Source organism: Limulus polyphemus, unplaced genomic scaffold (genome assembly GCF_000517525.1).
Source record: "Limulus polyphemus unplaced genomic scaffold, Limulus_polyphemus-2.1.2 Scaffold4052, whole genome shotgun sequence".
Classification (NCBI taxonomy): domain Eukaryota; kingdom Metazoa; phylum Arthropoda; class Merostomata; order Xiphosura; family Limulidae; genus Limulus; species Limulus polyphemus.
In genome coordinates, this window is record NW_013669662.1 from 42296 (window position 1) to 50154 (window position 7859).

General features: G+C 30.5%; 1 protein-coding gene across 1 annotated transcript in view; it reads left to right on the forward strand.

The window, feature by feature from the left end:
* Window positions 1-693: 693 nt before the first annotated feature.
* LOC106470510 (cytokine receptor-like) overlaps window positions 694-7859 on the forward strand; it is a 58861-nt gene continuing 51695 nt past the window's right edge. The window contains exon 1 of the mRNA XM_013931068.2: window positions 694-911. The gene's annotated coding sequence lies outside the window, so the exon portion shown is untranslated. The remainder of the gene's footprint in view (window positions 912-7859) is intronic.

Genomic DNA, 7859 nt, shown 5'->3' on the forward strand with positions numbered 1-7859 from the left:
TCAGTTTTATTAAGTAAAGAACTTGTGACGCTAAAGTTTCGTCGGAACGAAGTTACGGAAAGTTAATTAACAAACGGAGACGTAACAATATAATATGTACTAGAATTTTGAAAACTTGTATTTAGATAAGTGGGTAGGAAACATGTAATATGCCTGTATACCACGCTATTAACAATAAAGCAGGGCTGCATGGAAATTGAGAAACAATTATCTGAATAAATATATGTTTCAAGCAAATTATGGTCTGTTTGTTTGTAATTAAGAACAAAGCTACACAATGGGCTATCTGTGCTCTGCCCACCACATGTATCGCAACCCGGATTCTAGCGTTGTAAGTCCACACCCATACCGCTGTGCCACTGGTGGGCACAAATTATGGAAGGTTGCTATTGTTAAAGTTAATATATTGTAAATATTTTTTAACAGCCAACAACTTTCAAGCTTTTGAAGCTGTCTCATTTTGAAATATTCAATTTTCACGTGGCAAAAATCGTAAAGAATTATTACACAGCAAACATTATTTATAATTACGGATCGTTATAAAATTAACTGAGAAATAAATTATGTGTTTGCGCTTTCTGTTGGAATTCCCCACTAATTCGTGACGTACATGAAAGAGCATAGACATTCCAGAAAGTTTCTTAGAATTTAAAACAGGTCGGCCTGTGGTTACGTGTGGGAGCGATTTAACGAACTAATGCAAGTGTAATTTAGCGCGGTGCAGCAGCGTTGGTACTACTCTTAGAATCGTACTCATAGACAACAAAAGATTGCATAAGATAGGCAAATTTAATCAATATATTGCATTTATTTGAGGATTATCATTAATAATAATAAACTATGCAGTTTAAACTGAGATATAGACTTTATTGGAAATTATCAACTGAAGCAAGAATTATTACCGTTTGAACGTGAGTAATATTATATAATATTATTAATGTTTTTCAGATGTATTTATTAAGAATAATAATATTAATGTCATGGTATGTGTAGTCAGTAGGCATAACGATTAATATTAAGTCTAAGGCCATAGATAATATTATTCGATTTGAATAGAAAATAAAAATGCAACATGGACTTTAATCAATGTCTAGACAATTTTTAATTGCCTATTAAAAGGTTTATAAGTTGTAACTTGTACGTTAAGTCTATCCAACTATATATATAACATACTATTTAAACCATTAGTAATAAGGTACTAAAAACCAAATGTCTAGGAAGTGAATTTAGTAGTAATACTATTTCTAGTGAAATAATGCTTTTTGATCCTTAAAATATATTTATAAGAAGAACGGTATATTTGATTAGCAACACTTTTTAACGAATTGGTCTGTGTAACTTGTAAGTAACATGCTTTGATCTGTATTAATAGTTACTAGTAAAGTTTGTGTTTTTTAGTTTTATTGAAGTTAAATAGGATATTGAAATAAATATTGATTGAACACATTTCTTTTATAAGTTATAGCCTACTACTAAATATATTAGAACACTGGCCAAAAAAATACTTTTTTACTCTTATTCCAATGTAAAACTAAAACCAATAATAACAGTTGCAGAAACATTAGAGCTTATCATGACTCATAAATTATTAACATGGTTATTTTATCAGTAAGACCTAAAAAGGAAAACTTAAATACAGATGTTTAAGAAAAATAAAAAAATAATGCTATATTTATGAATATAATCATAATATATAAATATGGTAAACTATAATTTGAGTCTTTGAGTATAATAAAATATATCAAAATGCATAAAAACCACAAGGTCATTAAAAAAAAAGCATAACTGTTTTTGTAGTTTTAGTAAAACCTGTGTAATTGTGAACAAGATTCAAGAATGTAAGAGCCAACATATAACAACTAATTTGGTTAATCATTTAACCTCTCTTGGAATTCTCCATAAGTTTCTCATCAAACATAAAAGAAACCAATGAAAATCTTTCTTTGTTTATTCAACCTTAAGAACTTTTAATTGGTTCCATATTTAAAGCTTTTGAATATTAAGGGATAACTTATACTTTCAGATCAGCATTCAAAAACAAACTGGCTGTAAGGGGTATTGGGAAATTTCATGGTGGTCCTATCTCAAATTGCAAAATTGAGGCATGTTGATACAATTCAGTAGTCTAACTCCATAAAATTGCAAATTATAAATTGTTGCTATAAGTTTTAAGCATAATCATTCATTCTAGTTTGACTAGGTCAATCACAGTTGGGTGTGAAATAGTCATTAAGTAATTTCCCAGTGTCCAAAACATACAATTTTTATTTAACTGCTATCAGCATTGCTCATGATGTGCGTTAACTGTACATGTAGAGGTCTTACTGTATGCACCATAAAAGATATAAGGCTCAATATAAACTTGTGTAAAAGGTAAAATAATTTGGTTTAATCATTAACATGAATATACAGGTGCAACAATTTCATAAATAACTTTTGATAAACAAGAGTTACGAGCTAAAATTTTAGATTAAATTTGAAGGTAACCACCTCACGGGTTCTGTGCACACATGGGCATTTCTTATGTCGATTTTAAAACATTTGTACTTAGCAACTACAGCATTTATTGAGGAAAATACTAAAAACACTGACAATTTTAAGGTAGGATTTAGTAACTGTTTAGCAAAATAAATTCTTATTTATTGTTTATCTTGTTTTCAAGAGTGTGATCCTCTGAAGGTCCATAAATCTTCCCAACTAATGTAAACATTTATTTTTAGGAATATTAAAAGAACTAAAGATGCATTAAAAACAGGAATGAACCTGAAGTTATTGGTAGCATAAAATATTCAGCGAAGTTATATTTTACATGTATTTTGGTTCTGTATAATTTTGAAAAAGCAAAGCAGACTTGTGCAATTCTGTTTTCATACTGATTGCTTTATAAAACTATTCAAAAATAATGTTATAGAATTTACAAAAAATAACTAATAGGCAAAATATTTGGACAAATAATTATATTTTTATATTAACCACTACAGTCTAAATAACTATGAAAACTTCACACACACACACACACACACACACACACACATATATGCATACTTATAAAAACATAATAAAAATTTGAGTGGTAGAAAGACATTAATTCCATCAAGGTAATCTCCTCACTCACAAAAAAAAACAAACAAGCAACAGAACATGTAGCTAGTCATTAACATTGATATATTTAGCCATTGCAATTCTGAAAATTTCAAACAAACACTGCATCATCAAGCATGGGCATCTGCAGTGGGGCAAGGGGCTCCCCCTCTCCTGGAAAATGAGAAACATAATTCTTTCTTTATTCATTCAGCTTATGTATATGGATTTACAAGTTTTTTTTTTTATTCACTGCACAATTTCACACTACTTTGTCTCCCCTTCTGGAAAACTTTCTGAGGATGCCTATGTGACATCAGGCCAATCATTCCACAACATTTTTCATATTCTAAATCAGTGAAAATCATATTTATATTTTGATATTTTTTTTTAGCCACTGTCAAGGCTGAGACAGTCAGTTGGATAGCTTTGATAAATACCTAATAGCAGATCATTGGTTCATTAATGTATTTAAGAAAATACTGTTGCGTATTATAATCTAATGTTTTCTTAATAGTTACTGATAAATTACGTAATTTCTAAGCTTGTCACTATTTTAAGTCATTTTTAACTTTTTATTTTATTTCTTCAAAATAGAAAAAAATCAAATTATTAATATAGTACAAGGTATTTGCCAATGTGTTATTTCTGGGATAATCATTAAGACATTTGTTTGTGAACTTGAAAGTTAAGTACTGTAAGATACAAGTATTTTTGTATGTTATTGGAAATTAATAATGCAGAGACAGAATTAAATGAATAAAACTGGCTTTGGAACTGCATTGTAAAAATTCCAAAATTGTGTTTTTGGTATAAGTTGGTACAATTTTAAATGTTTTGTGGGCAAATTGAGGTATGTTTGTGATATTTTGAAAAGTATGTGTCCCACCTAGAATGTTAGAGTTGGAGTATGAGAAATTTTTTGTATAAATTTTTTTATTATTCAAAATGTTACATCTTCTCATCAAAAAACTAAAGTTTAATTATTGTTTAGAAAAATTATTATGTCATATAAAAATCTTGAACATAGTTTTACTTTCTTAAAAAATACTATGTAGCAACATTAAATAAATAAAAGTAAGAAGCTAATAAGCAGTTTATATAGAGATACAGGAGGGGGGAGTTGATTAAAGAGTCACAGTGTTATGGAGCACTTATCTGGGTCATGTTTTTTTTGCCTGCCACACTTGTATGCTTGTCTAGTAATTAGAATTAGACACAAATTAGTCTCCAATGTATGCTCTGTGGGATTGTTTTAAAAATATCAGATAAGGAATAAAAAAAAATTGGTTCAGTACAATATCATTTCAACAATGTTTATCATTATAAATCTAATGCAAGGTGTTTGTATATAGACTGTATGATTAATATTGTAACCTGTGATATCCAACTAAGAATATTTCTTACCTAATTTTCTATGATAATTTAGATTTCCAGTTTGTTGGTAATCTTTAGGCAAAGTTATTTCATAAATATCACTGAAAAATCTTGATAAACAAAACTATATGTAAATACTTCATTCTAATATTGGCTGTATAATATTTTATGATAATTTGAATTTTACAACATAGTGTGTATTCTGATTTATATTTAAAAATTGTTTTGCAAGTCATGTTTGAATTAACAAGTCGTACTTTTTCAGTATTTTAGCACCACAACAAGCTTGCTATTTTGATTTTGTTCTAGTTGCTGTATCAAACTACACTAAAAAATTGTCATCTCAATAGCAGAGTAGACCTTATTAACCTTATCTTATTCCACACACTTTTATATATTACAGTATACATTCTTAACCTTATCTTATTCCAGCCGTTCTTTCCGAACTACAGTAGACATTGTTAACCTTATCTTATCCTAGTCAGTATTTCACAAGTACAACAAGCAATGTTATTTTTATAGTACTAATACACTATTTCAGGACTACTGAAAACATTATTCTTCACACTTAGATCAGTAGAGTAAACATAGTAATGGTACTTTACTTCATAAGGTATTTGATATAGCTATGATAATATTTCAGTACTTCAAGAAAATTGTTGTAAGACAGGGGAAGTGGATCAGAAAAAAGGAAGTGTAGAAATTGAGTAGAAAACTTGGCAGAAATGGCAAAGCAGTTGCATCATTTCTTGTTTAAAGCAGCCCATTTCACAGTAGAGATGTGGTAAAGATTTCTACTGTCTGAATTTGGTATATTTTATGCATTAAATATCATAATAATCTTGAATCTTATTTTTACAGAAAACTATATTCTACATCAAGATGTAAGAAATATCCTAAAAATATTTTAATTATGAAATACTTCTCTAATTCAGGCTTAAGTGGATGTTAAATGGTGTGAATCAGAAAGAGTAAGAAACTTAAACAGCAGCAATATCTTTATTCTCCACATTATAGCTGGATATTTTATTATTGTATATTTTGGTTATTATGGGAAACTAGCCAAAATGCTGAAAATTTCATTTACAATCTTTGGTTCGTAGAATTTTTGTTTGCTTTGTTCAAACTCAGCTATTTACAATAGCTACTGCAGTAACGATATATGGGTTATTCTATAAAATATATTTATTTTTCAATATATGGGAAAGTTTGATATGAATTTGGTTTGCTTTTGGACTACTAAGTTAGCATGCCAGTTTGTCTGGATTGGTCAACTCTCATTTAGGAGGAGATGTATCCACGGACAGACAGAAAGCTTTCCTTGATATTGGATAATTATTGCACCAGTATATGCAATAGAATGTGAAGAATGCCTTACCCTGATTTTTATACTAAGCTCTTCCATGAGCTGGATAATAAAAAGTATGTATTTTTACAGATTTTGAGAATATGAAATTGTATGCAATGACTTAGGGCAGTAGTTTCAAACTTTTGTGTCACAGAAGAACCACAATAAATAAATTTATTTAAAAATTATTTATAAGAGTTTACTGAAATATATTAGAACAGTAACCCCCCTCCCCCAACTGCGCATGGGCCTCGGAAAATTGTCTGGGTACTCAGGTGTTTACTAGTTGGGAAAGTTTAGGAACTCCTGACTTAATTAATTTATAGCATTACCTTTGAACTTTACAGTACTATAATAAAGACTTGCCAGTGTAAAAATTTCAATATAAACAGTGGTATAAGTATGCCCCCACAGTGAAAGCAGTCTGAGCCAAAAGAGGGCCCAAAGGGCCTGATAATCATAAGAATTGCAGACAATTGCCAATGAATATGAACCAGAGATGCATGGTACTGTACAGTAGATCAGTTATTGATAAGAAGTGTATTTTGAAGGACTTTCAGAAGTTCAAAAGGATATGGAGTCTGTTTACATCTTTAGATTAGAATAATGTGTAGTAAATTTAATATGATCACACACACACACACACACACACACATATATATATATATATATATAGTAACAGGGTATAATGTTAGTTTTCAGTCTTCCTTCGCAGTTATTTTTTTTAAGTTTCATGAATTTAAATTGATTGTAAATATATATGTTACGAATGCTGGGTAAATAACGACAAAGCGACATTTATGATCTGTAAGATGACCTTTTCCGAACAATTGAAGTGTTCTGAGAAATATATAATACATGCACCTTTCAGGTTGTAGCGAATAACCTGTTTCATACAGCACAGCGAGCTTACAGAAATTTAGTTGGTAAAATTAACGTTCGCTGAACAAGTATTACTGGTTTGATGTTTAAATAATGTTCGTACAACCAAGATACTACCCAGGCATTAGTAACATCTCATAATGTTAATCTTGTTAGTTTTTAGTCATCTTGCAAGAAACTGCTTAAGAAAAACTGATTAAATTGAATATATAAACTCTGTAGTTGTTACAGATGTGTGTTGTTATTAAGACCCCTGAAGTAGAATTGCTAAACAATTATATAAAACCCTGAGACTTTTATTTGCCCGAGAAAATAGTTCTATAGAAATTTATTTACGGTTAGAAATCCCTATTCACGTTTTCTATTTATGTTCAACTGACATAGAAGACAATGTAATTTGAATATGGAGTTTTTATGGTATAGATCCGAGCACGGCTAAGCGGTTTGAAGTTCGGACTGTGGATCCGAGGTTCTACGTCTCATTGCCCCCCCCCCCCCCAAAAACAAAACAAAAATAAAGATCGCGCTATTCACTTTGGGGTCGTGGGTGCATTATAAAAGTGACGGTCAGTCCCATTATTCTGTCTGACAAGAGCAGCCCAAGAGTTGACGGTGGGTGGTGTTGCTGCCATCCCTCTAGTCTATCACTTTAAAATTAGTGACGGCTACAGTGCAAATATTGGTTGTGTAGTTTGCACGAAAACCAATAAACAAGCAAACACTACATTTAATGGTATTTGGAACGTATATTTACATGCATGTACTTAAAATAAAAATGCGTGAAAGTGTGCTTATTGTGGTATATATTCAGATAAAAAACAATGTGTTGTGTTTTAATACTCATGTTAAATTTCCAAAAATGTTGTTTATACATGCAAACTGAATGCTATTGGTATGTTAACCCTTTAAAAGTGTGTTAAGTGTAACAGTAATCTTCGAGAACAATCTCTGTATAAAATGTATATATATTGTTGCGCCATCGAGGTCACGTGACTAGTGTGACGCCACCTATTTTCTAGAAGCATCTTGTTCCTTCGTGAATGCCCTAGCATTTACTAGATATATGTTAGCCTCGTATATAAAAGAGGGTGACAACCTGACGGGAGAAGGTAATGTGTGTGTAGATAGTGAGTAATTGAACTGCAGTCAGAAGTATTATTGACGTTCGTTG